The sequence below is a fragment of the Schistocerca piceifrons genome, chromosome 7 (assembly GCF_021461385.2).
Source record: "Schistocerca piceifrons isolate TAMUIC-IGC-003096 chromosome 7, iqSchPice1.1, whole genome shotgun sequence".
Taxonomy (NCBI): Eukaryota; Metazoa; Arthropoda; class Insecta; order Orthoptera; family Acrididae; genus Schistocerca; species Schistocerca piceifrons.
Window position 1 is genome coordinate 497,541,251 of NC_060144.1, and position 19,552 is coordinate 497,560,802.

General features: G+C 39.4%; 1 protein-coding gene across 5 annotated transcripts in view; it reads left to right on the forward strand.

Moving 5' to 3' along the window:
* Positions 1-19,552, forward strand: part of LOC124805123 (SET and MYND domain-containing protein 4-like) — a 136,689-nt gene that overhangs the window by 37,441 nt on the left and 79,696 nt on the right. Inside the window, exon 1 of one of the 5 annotated variants that reach the window (XM_047265580.1) lies at positions 18,525-18,663. The exons of the other annotated variants lie outside the window; for them this stretch is intronic. The gene's annotated coding sequence lies outside the window, so the exon portion shown is untranslated. Of the gene's footprint in view, positions 1-18,524; positions 18,664-19,552 lie in introns of those variants that run through there. 5 annotated transcript variants of the gene reach the window in all.

The window sequence follows — 19,552 nt, forward strand, 5'->3', positions numbered from 1 at the left end:
CTTTGAAGGCATTACCTACGAACAGATCAGTGGTCTGGTTATGGGCACCCACATGGCACCATCCGATGCCAACCTATTTATGGGCCATCAAGAGGAATCCTTCCAAAAATCCCAGAATCCTAAACCCCTCACCTGGTTGAGATTCATTGATGACATCTTTGCTATCTGTATCGAAGGTAAGGACACCCTATCCACATTCCTCCAGAACACCAACAACTTCTCCCCCGTTTGCTTCACATGATCCTACTCAACACAACAAGCCACCTTTCTAGACGTTGACTTCCGCCTCAAGGATGGCTACATCAGTCCCTCCATCCATATCAAACCTACTAACCACCAGCAATACTCACCCCCACTTCGACAACTGCCACCCGTTCCATACCAAGACGTCCCATCCGTACAGCCTAGCCACCCGTGGTAGTCACATCTGCAGTGACGAGCAGTCCCTCTTGAAATATACTGAGGGTCTCACTGATGTACAAAAACAAATCTTCCGTGCCTTATCTTTCCAGTCTCCCACTATCTCCCAAACTCCCACCATCCGGCCACAGAGGAGCATTCCCCTTGTAACTCAGTACCACCCAGGACTGGAGCAACTGAATTATATTCTCTGCCAGGGTTTTGATTACCTCTCATTGTGCCCTGAAATGAGTAATGTCCTGTCCACTAGCCTTCCCACCTCTCCCACAATGGTATTCCACTGTCCACCGAACCTATACAATATGATTGCCCTTCCTTACACAACTGCTGCTCCCAATCCCTTACCTCATGGTTCATACTCCTGTAATAGATATAGATGCAAGACCTGTCCCATACATCCTCCCACCACCACTTACTCCAGTCCAGTCACTAACATCTCCCATCCCATCAAAGGCAGGGTTACCTGAGAAAACAGCCATATGGTCTACGAGCTAAGCTGCAACCACTGTACTGCATTCTATGTAGGCATGACAACCAACAACCTGTCTGTCTGCATGAATAGCCACTGGCAAACTGTGGCAAAGAAACAAGAGGACCACCCTGTTGCTAAACACTCTGCCAAACACGACATCTTCCATTTCAATGACTGCTTCACAGCCGGCACCATATGGATCCTTCCCACCTACTTTTCTGAATTGTGCAGGTGGGAACTTTCCCTGCAGTACATCCTACATTCCCATAGCCCTCCTGGCCTCAACCTTCATTTGTCACTATCCTCACCCATCCAGCCCCTTCCCTGTTCCCATTCCAGCACTACACAGTGGTCATTCCATCACCACATCAAGTCTTTTTACTTCTCTCCTTTTCCTCTACTTCCCCCCCTCCCCTCCCCACCTCTCCACTGCTCAGCGTCTAACTTGCAGCACTTCACTGTCCGCCATCCCCACCACATTATCCCTCCCCCTCCCCACCCCAGCCTCCTCCGTACCCCCACCCAATTGCCACTTCCATTATACGCTAGTACTACTGCTTGCAATGTGGCTTCAGTTGCCTGAGACTGCAGTCGTGTGTGTGTGTGTGTGTGTGTGTGTGTGTGTGTGTGTGTGTGTGTGTTTGTGTGCATGCATATGTGTGTCTGTGGTCGATGAAGGCCTTATTGGGGAAAGCTTTAATTGTGATAGGCCTTTTGTTGTGCCTATCTGCGACTCAACATCTCCTCTAAATGGTGAGTAGCAATTTTCCTTCTCATAATATTGTTACCACCCCCTCCACCCCCCCCCCCCCCCTCCACGCCCCCCATGAACCATGGACCTTGCCGTTGGTGGGGAGGCTTGCGTGCCTCAACAAAACAGATAGCCGTACCGTAGTTGCAACCACAACGGAGGGGTATCTATTGAGAGGCCAGACAAACATGTGGTTCCTGAAGAGGGGCAGCAGCCTTTTCAGTAGTTGCAGGGGCAACAGTCTGGATGATTGACTGATCTGTCCTTGTAACACTAACCAAAACGGCCTTGCTGTGCTGGTACTGCGAACGGCTGAAAGCAAGGGGAAACTACAGCCGCAATTTTTCCCAAGGGCATGCAGCTTTACTGTATGGTTAAATGATGATGGTGTCCTCTTGGATAAAATATTCCAGAGGTAAAATAGTCCCCCATTCGGATCTCCGGGCGGGGACTACACAGGAGAACATTGTTCTCAGGAGAAAGAAAACTAGCGTTCTACATATTGGAGCGTGGAATGTCAGATCCCCTAATCGGGCCGGTAGGTTAGAAAATTTAAAATGGGAAATGGATAGGTTAAAGTTAGATATAGTGGGAATTAGTGAAGTTCGGTGGCAGGAGGAACAAGACTTCTGGTAAGGTGAATACAGGGTTATAAATACAAAATCAAATAGGGGTAATGCAGGAGTAGGTTTAATAATGAATAAAAAAATAGGAATGCGGGTAAGCTACACAAACAGCATAGTGAATGCATTATTATGGCCAAGATAGATACGAAGCTCATGCCTACCACAGTAGTACAAATTTATATGCCGACTAGCTCCACGGATCATGAAGAAATTGATGAAATGTATGATGAGATAAAAGAAATTATTCAGATAGTGAAGGGAGACGAAAATTTAATAGTTATGGGTGACTGGAATTCGGTATTAGGAAAAGGAAGAGAAGGAAACGTAGTAGGTGAATATGGAATGGGGGTAAGGAATGAAAGAGGAAGCCGCCTGGTAGAATTTTGCACAGAGCATAACTTAATCATAACTAACACTTGGTTCAAGAATCATAAAAGAAGGTTGTATACATGGAAGAAGCCTGGAGATACTGACAGGTTTCAGATAGATTATATAATGGTAAGACAGGGATTAAGAAACCAGGTTTTAAATTGTAAGACATTTCCAGGGGCAGATGTGGACTCTGACCACAATCTATCGGTTATGAACTGTAGATTAAAACTAAAGAAACTGCAAAAAGGTGGGAATTTTAGGAAATGGGACCCGGATAAACTGACAGAACCAGAGGTTATAGAGAGTTTCAGGGAGAGCATTAAGGAACGATTGACAAGAATGGGGGAAAAATACAGTAGAAGAAGAATGGGTAGTTTTGAGAGATGAAGTAGTGAAGGCAGCAGAGGATCAAGTAGGTAAAAAGATGATAGAAATCCTTAAGTAACAGAAGAGATACTAAATTTAATTGATGAAAGGAGAAAATACAAAAATGCAGTAAATGAAGCAGGCAAAAAGGAATTCAAACGTCTCAAAAATGAGATCGACAGGAAGTGCAAAATGGCCAAGCAGGGATGGCTAGAGGACAAATGTAAGGATGTAGAGGTGTATATCAATAGGGGTATGATAGATACTGCCTACAGAAAAATTAAAGAGACCTTTGGAGAAAAGAGAACCACTTGCATGAATATCAAGAGCTCAGATGGAAACCCAATTCTAAGCAAAGAAGGGAAAGCAGAAAGGTTGAAGGAGTATATAGAGGGTGTATACAAGGGCGATGTTCTTGAGGACAATATTATGGAAATGGAAGAGGATGCAGATGAAGATGAAATGGGAGATATGATACTGCGTGAAGAGTTTGACAGAGCACTGAAAGACCTAATTTGAAACAAGACCCCAGGAGTAGACAACATTCCATTACAACTACTGAAAGCCTTGGGAGAGCCAGGTCTAACAAAACTCTACCATTTAGTGAGCAAGATATACGAGACAGGTGAAATACCTTCACACTCCAAGAAGAATATAACAGTTCCAATTCCAAAGAAAGCAGGTGTTGACAGATGTGAAAATTACCGAACTATCAGTTTAATAAGTCACGGTTGCAAAATACTAATACGAATTCTTTACAGACGAATGGAAAAACTGGTAGAAGCCAACCTCAGGGAAGATCAATTTGGATTCTGTAGAAATGTTGGATCATGTGAGGCAATAAAGACCCTATGACTTATCTTGGAAAATAGATTAAGGAAAGGCAAACCTACGTTTCTGGCACTTTTAGACGTAGAGAAAGTTTTTGACAATGTTGACTGGAACACTCTCTTTCAAATTCTGAAAGTGACAGGTGTAAAGAGAAAGAGAGAAAGGCTATTTACAATTTGTACATAAACCAGATGGCAGTTATAAGAGTCGAGGGGCATGAAAGGGAAGCAGTGGTTAGGAAGGGAGTGAGACAGGGTTGTAGCCTATCCCTGATGTTATTCAATCTGTATATTGAGCAAGCAGTAAAGGAAACAATAGAAACATTCGGAGTAGGAATTAAAATCCATGGAGAAGAAATTAAAACTTTGAGGTTCACCGATGACATTGTAATTCAGCAAAGGACCTGGAAGAGCAGATGAAGGGAATGGACAGTGTCTTGAAAGGAGGATATAAGATGAACATCAACAAAAGCAAAACAAGGATAATGGAATGTAGTCAAATTAAATCAGGTGATGCTGAGGGTATTAGATTAGGAAATGAAACGCTTAAAGTAGTAAATGAGTTTTGCTATTTGGGAAGCAAAATAACTGGGGATGGTCAAAGTAGAGATGATATAAAATGTAGACTGACAATGGCAAGGAAAGCGTTTCTGGAGAAGAGACATTTGTTAACATTGAGTATAGATTTAAGTGTCAGGAAGTCGTTTCTGAAAGTATTTGTATAGAGTGTAGCCATGAATGGAAGTGACATGTGGACAATAAGTAGTTTAGACAAAAAGAGAATAGAAGCTTTTGAAATGTGGTACTACAGAAGAATGCTGAAAATTAGATGGGTAGATCACATAACTAATGAGGAGGTATTGAATAGAAATGGGGAGAAGAGAAATTTGTGGCACAACTTGACTAGAAGAAGGGATCGGTTGGTAGTACATATCCTGAGGCATCAAGGGATCACCAACTTAGTATTTGAGGGCAGCGCGGAGGGTAAATATTGAAGAGGGAGACCAAGAGATGAATACACTAAACAGATTCAGAAGGATGTAGGTTGCAGTAAGTACTGGGAGATGAAGAAGCTTGCACAGGATAGAGTAGCATGGAGAGCTGCATCAAACCAGTCTCTGGACTGAAGACCACAGCAACAACAACAACAATATTGTTGGGATTCAATTCTGGATTTTCCATTGTTTGATTCTTATAAACATCAACATAAATAAACACTTAATGTCATAACGATGATGATAATAGACTTCTTAAAAAGATAAGCCATGATATACAATTATTTGTACTTTATTTTTGAGATGTATGTTTGAAAGATGACTTTGCACAAGAAGATCAATATATGACACTATTTTCTTTGTTACATGTTATTAGAGGTAAATCTTTGGGTTTGGGCAGTTAGTAGTATGAGTTTGAAGTGCAAGGATAGAGTACAAGTTATTTGCATTATGTTAGCGTCGTGGCTGATGTTGATTTGTATTGTGAAGAGAAATGACTGAAAATATACGTGTTCAACACCAAAGTGTCCACCAATGTTCATATTATTTAGCAAAAGGAAATCAGCATCCTTTATACCAGTATAAAAAGTTACAATTCAGAATGGACTACAAGCCTACAATTTACAACAGAGGAGGAGAATAAAAGATGAGTACTATAAAAACTGTTTTTTCAAATTCTACTGTTGCTACCTCTCTCTGGATTGTGTCAGTGTCTCAGCATGGAAAGTGCTCTGAAAATGTGACCAGCAACAGAAATTGTTATCTTACTTTAAAAGTAATAAATCTGCTTTGTGTTACAAGAGAGTGGTGATGGTCAGAATGTCCACTTATGAAAGCAGCCATGTCATATAACAACTTTTCTGAAATTTCTGCACAGCATTTTATATTGGCATGGCCAGCAACCTGATGTCTACCAGAATGAATGGCCAAGAACAGAGCTGACCACTTAGTGCAGAACACGAGAACTACAGGCTTGAGTTCAATGGCTGTTTCACAAGCCACGCCACCTGGATCCTTATCTTCAGTGCAAGCTTTTTTGAACTTCATCAGAGGGAGTTATGCTTGCAACATGTCCTTCACTCCCATAATCCTTCTGACCCACTGTGAATACACCCTTTACCTAACAGTCTCCCATTCCTCTGTGCTCTGTCTTGCCATTTCACCCCAGTCTGTGCTTTCACTTCATTATAATTGTGTGCTGCACATGTGCCCATGTGACATATGCTTCCTGCTCATTGTTTAAACTCCTATGCTCAGACTTCCCAGTATGTGAGATTGAAAATTTACAAAAAACTAAAAGCCCAGAACATTCTGAGTATAAATCCAGATTCAGTGGCGAAAAAAGGCTATGTGATACTATACTTCAGTTATGCTACTACTCAGTCGAAGATTTCATACATGATGAACCAAATATTTGAGAGGAAAATAGTTTATCAGTTGTCTTGTTATGTAAATATAGATGTCTTTTCACAAAAACGTTACATTAACCTTTAAACACTACTCTATCTTATTAACTATAATTTTATATCAGTGAAGTTGTATTGCCCAATTTTTGATGTGTCTCCTGAACTCTAATCAAATGATTAGCATTGTATATTATGAGATGAATAAATCACAATTTACAAGCCAATTCTGAAAAATACGAGTCAGAACAGTACACTAAATTCTTAGAAATCTTCCTGGAAAGGAAATGGGGTTAGTAGCCCACAGTGAGAAAAATTTTAAGTATGCCATGCTAGCCTAATGTGTTACCACAAAAATTGTTCATATGCACTCATCAAATCTCTTGTTCACCTTTTAGTAGCCACAAATTTTATGTCTGGCAATAATTCTTCAGAAATCCTTAAATCCATGGATCCTCAATGGCAGATTTACGTAAAATTTCTAATCATCCTTAGAAAACCCTGGTTCATTCTCACCACCAGCTTTTTGTTGTATTCACCAAAGAAATTTGTCACCCAAAATAAAAGGTAGCAGAAAGTGAACCTACTATTAAAGAAAAGTGGGCACTGTAATTCAGTGATATGCTTGTACACCTTCAACCAGACTCATCACCAGGTGAATACTACTAGAGTCAGTGATGATTGATAAATTTAATAGTTCAGACAAGGCTGCTGTTAAACAGTTTAAGAAAAGTGCATCTGAAAAGATCAGTGAATGGTCTCAAATAATGCAGGAAACAAGAGTTACAAACAAATACCTTTATTGGCTACAATGTACTTCTGACATCAGTTGTAAAGCTGTTGGAAACTGTTAGCAAACACTTCTTGTGGAATCACTTGAAGTGCCGTGGTCATGTGTTGTCGAATATTTGCATCATCACAGCAGATAAAACCTGGTGTTACCAATGTGATGCAGGGACCAAGAGACAGTCAATGGTAAGGAGTTCATCTTCCCTGCCTCCCAAAATGAGTGGAATGACAAAATTCAAGATCAAAATGATGTTGATTGCCTTTTTTGATGGCAACTGCTTGACCCTTGATGAGTTTATACCCGAGGGAGGTAGGGAAGATGATGAACACCACACCACTGACTATCACTCTCTCTGAATCGTATTGGTGGCATCAGGTCTCATCTCGTGTACTGATACAGACATCCAACAACCTGTAACCACAGTGCTTTGAGCAATTCCACGAGAAGTGTTTGTTGACAGTCTCTGAAAGCTTTACAGCTGATGTCAGAAGTGTGTTCTAGCTAATGGTGATCACTTTGAAGGTCAGCAAAGGTATTTTATTTGTAAATCTTGTTTCTTTTATAGTTCAAAACCATTCACAAAACTTAAGATTCACCTTGTAGTCCAGTCTAAAATAACAATAACCACTTTGACAATCCGCATTGACTGTCGGGTAATCACTCGTCAATAGCTTCAGGCCTAAACTGCAATAACTATAGATTTGTGACAACTATGACAGTGGTGACAACTGGTCAAAACTGGTCATTAACTTCTGGGCAAAGATGTGCAGCTGCTCTTACCCATGATCAGCAGATGAATGTGCATTTATGATCTATTTGCCAGATGCACAAAGTAGCTCCTAGTTTCAGTGCTTCATATGGCATGAGTCATAAATATCGGCAGATAGCTGGACTATTTTAATGTCTTATGGTGGAAGCATAACAAGGTTACTGTGGTGTGAGCCTCCTATGTGGTGAATGACCAGAATGATGTGGTGTCACTGTGGAGAATGCTTAGTTGGTAGTGCCTCTGTAGTTGTAGCTGTGTACTGTGTCCAAAAAGTGTACAATGCAGGTGCAACTATTTAGTAGTTGGCCAAATATGTAGCGACTCTGTTGACACCTTTTGTACTACAATACGAATGCTATCACTATAATTCAACAAATTTTATTAAAGGATTAAAATGCTTCAATTTAAGGGTTCTGGTATACTGATTCTTTGTCAGTGACTGGCACCAAATTTGAGTTGGTTGCATCATTATTATGCATTTGTTAAGCTATACTTACTTTTATTTGTTTTGAACAAATTTATGGTGCATCTTGGGTAGTGCACTTTCACTGATAGTGTTGAATTGATTTATGGAGGATTCTGAAGAAAAAGCACCTAATATTGAATTTCTGATGGTATTCTTGAGATATGTTCATGATGCCATCATATTGTGGCCTCATGGTGAAAGTTAATTGATGGAGTACTCATAATTATCAGGTCCCTCCAAGGGAACATTAAGTTTACTATTGAATGGGTATCTGCTGTCTTACTTTGACAGAACAAAAGAAGGTGTCTAGCACATTTTATTTACCGTGAGCCCACCCGTACAGACTTATACTTGCAGCTTTTCAGCTGCTGTCATTCTTCACAGACTATGAGAGTCCCTGGAATTCCACAGAAACTTGTCTAAGAGGAGGCAAGTTGCTTAAATTGACTTTTTTTTTATATAGAAGATTCAGTAAATTGGAAGACTTATGCACAAAGTGCTAAAAGGTACATTAAATATAACATATTTTTAATGACTGATATTTTTTCCACTCAATATATTTTTGAAAGTAAAACAGTTTGAAACCTAACAGCTAAGCATATAACATTAGCATATGCAAAGTAAATCTTTTACATTTTTCATATTATTATGGCTGCCACAGTTCTTGAGTTAATGATCTGAAATCACATTTTTGTATGATTCAATTAAACATATCCAATAAGTTAGGAAATGAAGCTGTGAAGTATTCACTGAATGTATTTGTATTCACTTACCAGTACCAAAAATGTTAAAATATTAAGAATTTTGAGTAGAAAACAAGTCAGAAGAACAGAATACCTATCTATGTGTCAACAAAAGTAACTATCAAGAAAAGCCACTCTTTAAAACTGGAGGAACAATAAATAAGGTTTAAAAAATTGCTCATACAACTTTGATGCCATACATATACCATATTTGTTATAAAACTCTACATTGGATTGTGGTAAACCAAAGTCATGGGTCACTTTCATGCCTTCTATTTTTTAAATGTTTGGTGTCATAATTGAAGTTGAGCAGAATATGTTATGATAACTACATTTTTGGGCTGTTTTGGTAACCCAGGCCAGCATTCAACAACATGAATTTAGGAAAATTCTCAAAACCATGGGCATATTGGATGACAGAGCTGACTTAACAGCTTAGGACTCAACCAAGGCAATGTATGTCTCCCTAGTTAGACTTGGTGTTGTACAGTCATGCAAACTAGAATTGCAAAATTTGTAACTGTATGACTGCGCCTTTCATTCTGTTCCATTCGACAGATTTCAAGATTTTGCAATATCCTGGTGGGGGGAGGTCTATTTTGATTTGATATTTCACACTTTTTTCTGTTTTCTAAAGTAGAAATTAAATTTTCTCTTTCCAGCTGTTGCATTTACGCCACAGCTGAACACACTTCACATTCTTCAAGGTCTAGTAAAAGCACTCTGCGATTTACAACTGTATGTAGTCTCACAAAAAGTCTTGTCTGAGCATCGAGGAAAGGTAGACTACCATTGTCATTAAATTGTGAAGTGGGGAAAGGGGGAATTGAGGACAGATGTTAGACTAGTGAGGAAGAAGAGAAGCATTCTGGGAATTTGGGATGGGTATTGCATGTCAGGGTGTTGGAGCTCTTCTTTTCTGCAGCTCGGTAAAGGCTATATGAGGAAGCAACAGAGAAAAGATAGGGGCCAATATTTTGGCACCAATCTGTGAAAGTTTGTATTAGCTTTCACTGCAGGACAGCATCAAAAGTGCTACCACACCAAGCAAATGGCACAATTTCTTGTGAACATTCTAACAAACATGCTGACCCAGATTATGGAGTGATAGCTGAGGCTGAAGTACATCTTCTCATGCTCATCTATGGTGAATTTACAGTTTAGAAGAATCAAATGAATTATTTCTCGTAACATGTGAGAATTCTGTAATTTCTTGGAAGTCTTCAGTGCAGATACCAGGAGGGGCGAAATACTCCTTGTTGACCCAGTGTCTAGAAGATACCTATGTGACAGTCTGTAGTATTTTGATTCATAGGGCCCATGCAGTGTCTGAAGCTGACAGCCTTTGGGATGAGCTAGTATACTTAAAGAGACTGTACTGAGGAAAAATACTGGAACACAACATCATATTAAGAAAGCTGTACATGTTAATGTATGAAATCAACCTCACGAAGAGATGAGAGACATGAAGTTTACAGTTTTTCTTCCACATAAAATGTTTCTTCACAAATTGTGAGGAACATGGAGAAACATCAGCTGAGAATCACCGTCTACCTGCCAAGACAGCAACATTCCTGAGTGCAGTGAAGGGTGATTTGCCTTTGCAAATGGTAGAAATCTACAAAATTTTATACCAATACAGGAAAATTTACACAGGCAAAACCACACATACTGTACAAGATGGTGCACTGTACACCGTGGCATACCTGCCTTCTACAGATGAGCAAATCTGTGGTGGCTAAGAACTGTGTTTCCACTAGCCCAGGCACTGAACACAGCTTCATTCTTTTTGGAATCTGTTTTCAAAGAAGTAGCGGAAATACAATTGAAAGACAGCCTCATCAACTAGAACAAGGGCCTCCGTCCAGTCATTTCATGGAATTATCTTATTTTATATGTTCTCTCTCACAGAAATACCTGAATACCTGTTCTGAGTGTTCACTCCCTGACAGTCTGCTACCTGCCACAAATGTGAACAATGAACCACCAGACTAAAAATCATTGTGGATTTATGGTGTCACTATAACCTCTGTGTTTGTTTACACTTGGTGCTTGTAATATATTATCTTTGATACATGAATTTTATGCATTACTTGTGCTGTTGTGACAACTGACGTTTATTATTGTTTCTAGTGAAATATTTTAGTAAAATTTTCATTCAGTGTTTTAACTTCATTGAGTGTTCCAGTGGCCATTTGAATTTTTGGTTTTAAATAATAATTTTGTGAAGTTTTGTTGGTATTGTTATTAGCTGCGGTGTAGTAGTATTAATACAAGTAGTTGCTTTCTTAGTAGTTCTATAAATAGTTCTACTGGTGTAACTAAACTTCGGTAAAGTAGAAAGACGTATAGCTTTTTTCAGTAACTGTAAAATTTTACCATGAGTGAGAAGTGTGGGCTTTGTCATAGGTTTGTGAGTAGTGGGTTATGGTGTGGGATTTGTTCAAAGTGTTGTCATTGGGGGGAATGCAGTAGGGAAGCCAGTAGGCATTATAGTGAGATCCTCTCCTGGGAATGCAGAATCTGTAGTAGAAATAAGTTGATAGAGGAGCAGAAATAAGATCTGTGCCCTTCAGGTGCAGTTACAATGTGCAAAGGAGGAACTAGATAGGTTGAGGAGGGTGAAGGGTGGTGGGAAATGGGAACTGGCACTTAGCAAGAAGGCAGCTAGGAAGAGGAGGTATTCAGACAGTTATACTTTGCATATATGCAATAGATCTGACCAACTGTCAGAGTTGAGTGGAGAGGAGCCTCGTGTAGCTGTAGATGTAGGGAACATGCAGCAGTCCTCAGCAGTTAGGAGGTGTAGTTTAGTTGCAAAGTCCAACAGAAAGAAGAAGGTTCTGTTGCTAGGTAGTTCGCACAGTAGAGGTGTGGGCCAGCAGTTGCAGAAAGTGTTGGGGAGCGAGTATCAGGTCACCAGCATTGTGAAGCCTGGTACAGGGTTGGCTCAAGTGACTGACAGCATAGGGGAGTTATGTAGGAATTTTACGAAGGAGGATCGGGTAGTGATAGTGGGTGGAGCAGGAAACAGTCTTGACAGGGACGCGGAATATGATGTAGGTGGTGACCTGGTAACGATAGCTACTCAAACTGGTGGCACTAATGTGCATTTTGTGCAACTGTTACAGCATCATGAACGGCCTCATCTTAATGCGGCTGTCAGGCACGTGGGGCTGGGGAGGGCGCTGATGGCAGAGATCATGGGTCACATCTCAGTGCTGCCAGTTGGGTCTATCAGTAGATCGGGATTCACTAAGCATGGCCTGCACCTCAATAGGTATGGGAAGGGGAGACTGGCAAAGCTTATAGGTGACAGTGTATTGGGTGGTGGGACCACTCATGGAAAAATTCCTGTACTAGTTGGTGTTAGAGCTGTGTCTTTTTTTAGATTGAAGTCAGCTGATAGGTATACCTGCTTAAAGGAAGTCCCTCTGACTAAGTGGTCACCTTCTGAGGATGTAATGTTTCCAAGTAGAGAAGGAATAAGCATATTTCATCAAAATATAAGAGGTATTAGGGATAAAGTTAGTGAACTGCTTATAGATGTTGACTCTGAAATTATTGGCATATCAGAGCACCACTTAAATAATTTGACAATTCAGAGGCTTTGTTTACCAGGATACAGATTAGCTGGCTGTTTTTCAATTAGTTTCTTGTGGGGTGGGCGAGTGGCTATGTACGTAAAAAACAGTATTTCATTTGAGTCCATAGAGGTATCACGGCACTGCACCGAACAGATATTTGAATGTAGTGCAGGGGCAGTTGAATTTAGTGAAACTAAACATCTAATTGTTGTTGTTTATAGGTCCCCTAGCTCTGATTTCAGAGCATTTCTGCTCAAGCTAGAGAAGGTTCTTGATTCACTTTGTAGGAAGTACCAGAAATTAGTTATATGTGGTGACTTCAATATAAATTTTGTATATGATGGTGCAAGAAAAAGGATGTTGATAAATCTCATAAATTCATATGATATGATGTAGACTGTGTTTTTTCTGTCTAGGGTGCAGGGGAACAGTTGCACACCTATAGACAATATTTTTATTCATTCTTAATTACTGGATGGGCATTCTGTTAGTAAAAGGGTGAATGGCCTTTCAGACCTTGATGCACAAATTTTAACGCTAAAAGGCTTTAGTACTCAAACAAATGTCACGTTTAATTTCAAACTATGTAGGAAAATTAATCCAACAGCAGTAGAGAGTTTTCTAAACTTTGTCAAGAAACAAGAGTGGCAGGTCGTTTATAGTGCCGATAACATAGATGACAAATATAATGCTTCCAGAATGAAATTTTCACTCTGCAGCAGAGTGTGCGCTGATATGAAACTTCCTGGCAGATTAAAACTGTGTGCTGGACCAACACTCGAACTCGGGACCTTTGCCTTTCGCGGGCAAGTGCTCTACCAACCGAGCTACCCAAGCACGACTCACACCCCGTCCTCACAGCTTTACTTCTGCCAGTACCTCGTCTCCTACCTTCCAAACTTTACAGAAGCTCTCCTGCAAACCTTGCAGAACTAGCACTCCTGAAAGAAAGGATATTGCGAAGACATGGCTTAGCCACAGCCTGGGGGATGTATCCAGAATGAGATTTTCACTCTGCAGCGGAGTGTGCGCTGATATGAAACTTCCTGGCAGATTAAAACTGTGTGCCAGACCGAGACTCGATCAGAAGGTAGGAGACGAGGTACTGGCAGAAGTAAAGCTGTGAGGACGGGGCGTGGATTGTGCTTGGGTAGCTCAGTTGGTAGAGCACTTGCCCGCGAAAGGCAAAGGTCCTGAGTTCGAGTCTCGGTCGGGCACACAGTTTTAATCTGCCAGGAAGTTTCATATCAGCGCACACTCAGCTGCAGAGTGAAAATCTCATTCTGGATACATCCCCTAGGCTGTGGCTAAGCCATGTCTCCGAAATATCCTTTCTTTCAGGAGTGGTAGTTCTGCAAAGTTCGCAGGAGAGCTTCTGTAAAGTTTGGAAGGTAGGAGACGAGGTACTGGCAGAAGTAAAGCTGTGAGGACGGGGTGTGAGTCGTGCTTGGGTAGCTCAGTTGGTAGAGCACTTGCCCGCAAAAGGCAAAGGTCCCGAGTTCGAGTGTTGGTCCGGCACACAGTTTTAATCTGCCAGGAAGTTAAATATAATGTTTTCCTTAACACATTTCTCTTGCTCTTTGACAGTTGTTTTCCATTAGAATGTTCTAAATGGGGTAATAGCAACAATAGGCAGCCTGGTAGCTGACTAGTGGGATAAGGATAGCTTGTAGAACAAAGCAGGAATTATATCAGAATGTTAGAAGTAGTCACAATCAAGCTACAGTAGCCCATTACAAACAGTATTGTAAGGTGCTTATAAATGTTATTAGGAAGGCAAAGAGTATGTGGTATGCAAATAGAGTGGCTAATTTACAGGATAAAATTAAAACCATATGGTCAGTTGTGAAGGAAGTGTCTGTTCAACAGCACAAGGTCGAAGATATAAAGTCTGTTCGCAGTAAAAATATTTCTGTTCCTGATAAATCAGATATATGTACAGTATTTAACAATCATTTTCTGAGCATTGCTGATGAATTAAATAAAAATTTAGTTTCTACAGGGAATCATATGACTTTCTTGGCAAATGCATTTCCGAGGCTGATGTCTGAAATACTCCTCAGTGATACAGGCAAGAGGGAGATTGAGTCAATAATTAAATCACTGAAGACTAAGGACTCTCATGGTTATGGTGGAGTGCCTAGCAGAATATTAAAGTACTGTGCTGCACATGTTAGCCCTGTACTTAACCATACTTGTAATTTTTCCTTTAGGAATGGTCAGTTTCCTGAATGATTAAAGTGCTCAGTAGTAAAGCTGCTCTACAAGTATAAAAATGGGAAAAGGGATAATGTAGATAATTTTAGAACTATTTTTATGCCATCAGTGTTTGCAAAAGTTATTGAAAAGGCTGTGTATGTAAGGATAATTGATCATTTTATATCACTAATTTGCTATCAAATGTACAGTTCAGCTCTAGAAGTCATTTAACAACTGAAAGTGTTATTTTCTCTTTTCTCTGTGAGGTTGCGGATGGGTTAAACAAAAGGTTTCAAATGCTTGGCATATTTTTTGATTTAACTAAGGCATTTGATTGTGTTGATCACAAAATATTGCTCCACAAATTGGATCATTATGGAATATGGGGTGTAGCGCACAATTGGTTCACCTCTTACTTTAGCAACAGACAGCAAAAGGTCATCATACACAGTGCTGAGAATGGCTGTGATGTGGTGTCTGAGTGGGGTACGGTCAAGTGGGGGGGTGCCCCATGGATCAGTGTTGGGGCCTCTCCTGTTCCTTATTTATATAAATGATATGCCCTCTAGTATTACGGGCAACTCTAAAATATTTCTGTTTGCTGATGACACTAGCTTAATAGTAAAGGATGTTGGGTGCAACATTGGCTTGGTTTCAAACTGTGCAGTTCATGACCTAAGTTCAAGGCTTGTAGAAAATAAACTAACGCTAAATCACAGTAAGACTAAGTTTTTACAGTTTCTAACACACAATTTAATAAAACCTGGCATTTTAATTTCACAGAATGGTCATAAGTTTAATGAAACTGGAGAGTTCAAATTTCTAGGTGTTGAGATAGATAGTAAGTTGTCATGGAAAGCCCACATTCAGGATCTTGTTCAAGGACTTAATAATGCCATTTTTACTATTCGAACGGTGTCCGAAGTGAGTGATTGTTCAACACAAAAATTAGTCTACTTTGCTTATTTTTATTTGCTTATGTCATATGGTATTATATTTTGGGGTAACTCTTCCCATTCTAAAAGGATATTTTTGACTCAGAAGTGGACAGTTCGGGTAATAATTGGCGTAAGTTCACAAACTTCTTGTCGACCCTTGTTCATGAGTCTGGGTATTTTGACATTGGCCTCTCAATATGTATATATATACTGTCATTTCTTGTTAACAATATTGGCTTATTCCCAAGAATAAGCAGCTTTTACTCAGTTAATAATCAGCAGAAATCAAACCTGCATTTGGATCGGACTTCGTTGAATTCTTGTGCAGAAAGGTGTGCAGTATACTGCTGCATCCATTTTCAATAAGCTACCACTCGAATTAAAAAAAAATCCATGTGTTTTCAAATCAAAACTGAAGAGTTTCCTCATGGGTCGCTCCTTCTATTCTGTCGATGAGTTCCTTGAAAAATTAAGCTGATTCTTGTTGCATTGTTGATTGCGTTTACTTAAACTTATGGACTGACTTTTTCCAGGTTCATAAACATTTATTTTTATCTGTTATTACTTTTATGTTGTAATTTCATGTACTGACACGTTCCATGACTTTGGAGATTTGCTCCTCAATTTGGTCCTACGGAACTTAACGTGTAAATAAATAAATACCAATGCAATCTGTTATGCATACATATTGAACTCCCCAATATAGATTAGTAGGTGCCTTTTGATTTATTTATTTGGTCTGAGAAATCATTTTAGTACATCGTTTGTATATATGATACATGACAAGGGTAAACATAATTAATTTATGATTACAGTAGTCATCGTGATGACATGTTCAATACAATCAAAGTACATAAAAATGTAAATTGACTATCTACATTGATTCAATTTTTCATTTAGATGGTTAAGGTGTATCTTCACTTCAAATCCTCCAGAATATGTATACCTAGAAATTTTGTGTGGTTTATTTTGAGACATGATTAACAAAAAGTAAATTCATATAAATACAAAGATGAGGTGACTTACCGAACAAAAACGCTGGCAGGTCGATAGACACACAAACAAACACAAACATACACACAAAATTCAAGCTTTCGCAACAAATTGTTGCCTCATCAGGAAAGAGGGAAGGAGAGGGGAAGACGAAAGGAAGTGGGTTTTAAAGGAGAGGGTAAGGAGTCATTCCAATCCCGGGAGCGGAAAGACTTACCTTAGGGGGAAAAAAGGACAGGTATACACTCGCACACACGCACATATCCATCCACACATACAGACACAAGCAGCTGCTTGTGTCTGTATGTGTGGATGGATATGTGCGTGTGTGCGAGTGTATACCTGTCCTTTTTTCCCCCTAAGGTAAGTCTTTCCGCTCCCGGGATTGGAATGACTCCTTACCCTCTCCTTTAAAACCCACTTCCTTTCGTCTTCCCCTCTCCTTCCCTCTTTCCTGATGAGGCAACAATTTGTTGCGAAAGCTTGAATTTTGTGTGTATGTTTGTGTTTGTTTGTGTGTCTATCGACCTGCCAGCGTTTTTGTTCGGTAAGTCACCTCATCTTTGTATTTATATATAATTTTTCCCACGTGGAATGTTTCCTTCCATTATATTAAAAAGTAAATTCAATATGAAATGACATAATACATAATTAACAATATTTGGTAAATGAGGTTTACTTACTATAATGTTACAGAAATTCAAGAGACAGAGTAGAAGTGGTGGTCAAGCAACATCTGTTACCTTAAATGTATTAAATGGTGGTATGCATTTTAAAGAAAAAGGCATATGGTTATGTTCTAGAATTCCAGTATGATATATTTCTACTTTGCATAGGCTACTACTTACTGTGTTTGCATGTAGGCTCAGCTATGTCTAGTTTCATATTTGTGGACATCAAAGATACATTTGAGGACTTTTCTTTTTTTAAGATGCTCCCTTTTGTAAAAAGTAGTAGTTAATACACACACACACACACACACACACACACACACACACACACACACACACACACAAAAGACTGAGGCAGTATTTTCAGATTTTTAAAAAAAGATCTACAGGAACCTCTGCATTTAACTTTCTTTATCATACTGATAATCTTTTTCAGTATTTCATTTTTTTTTAAATTGTAGATCCCCCCCCCCCCCCCTTTCCGAGAGAGAGAGAGAGAGAGAGAGAGAGAGAAATTATTTTGTACATTGCTAGGGACTGGATACTATCATGGCACATTGTCGCCACCCTAATGAGCAGCTTATATTTTGCTTGAGAATCCTAGCAGCATACATGAATGAATTCAGTTTTTCATTTAGATGGTTAAGGTGTATCTTCACTTCAAATCCTCCAGAATATGTATGCCTAGAAATTTTGTGTGGTTTATTTTGAGACATTTTTCCTTCAATGGTGAAAACAGGGTTTGCAAGATGGAGGTTTTGTGTTCTGTGATAGTTAACTGTCATAGTTTTTTCAGAATTTATGACCAGCCTGTTGGTTTTGAACAACTGTACTAAGCCATGCATAACCAGTGTTGCATCCCTGCAAATTTTTCTCCCTGTATTATATAATTAGAATATTAGTGTCATCTGCAAAGAGCATTGTGGTTCAATCATGTAGTTTATTAATCGAATCATTTACATATGGCAGAAATATGACAGGTCCCACACCTGACCATTGTGAGACATCATACTTAATTTTTTGCTCATTACTGCAAAAACTAGATATTTTTTAGTTTCACTGTCTATATACTTTATTTCCCTAATTTGTAGTTGACTATTGAGGTATGATTGGATTTACCTTTCAGACTGGCCTCTAATTCCACAATTACTTAACTTATGCAAGAAGATGTCATGAACATGAACATTAACATCAAAGGTTTTACTAAGATCAAGAAATATTCCAGATACATGTTGCTTATCATCCACTGCTGCTATTATTTCATTCAAAAAGGTAAAAATTGCTGACTGGGTTGACAATCCATCTCTGAACCCATGTTGTGAGTCATTTATCAGTCTTTCTTTATTTAATAATGCTATTAATCTTCTAAGGGACATTTTTCCATAATTCTGCTGAAGTCTGAAAAAACTGAAACTGGCTTGTAATTACGAGTTTCACATTTTGCACCATTTTTAGGCAGAGGTGTTATTTTTGCACTTTTTAGACTATTTGGAAATTATGAATTTACTATGTCTGCTAATGGTTCCATAATAAATGTCATGCTACCTTTGATGATGGCATCTGGTATATCATTAGCACTCCCTGAATATTTATTATACGATCCTTTTATAGTTTTTGACAATTCTTCAGGCATCACTGGATACATGAATAATGGATTTGCACACATTTTTCAATCTGACTGTACTCTTACTGCCTGGCTGTTTCCCATTATGTGTATTTATCAACTGCTGTGCTATATTTGAGAAATAATAGTTGAAAGCACTAGCCATTTGTCTGGAGTCACTTAGTTTATTGTCATTCATAACCAGCTCTACGTTACTATGGGAATGGGTTTGGTAATTGGGATATAGAAAACTTAATTTCCATATATGTTGTAGCTCGTATATATTTATACTTGACACTGTGTCCATACAGAATGAAGTATAACAAAGAACTGACTAAAGCAAAGTTAAGGTGGAGGCTCGACAGAGCACTTAGAGTTCACAGATCTTAAGTTTCATGGTTGATACAAACTATCGATGTCACACAGCCCCCCCCCCTCCCCTCCCCTCCCACAGTACAGAGTACCACAGATGTCCACGGGTGAGGGCGTGTGGGCGTCGACATCAGTGGAAATCGTGCGCGTAGGCAGGCACTCCACTGGTACTTCCATCTGGAACAA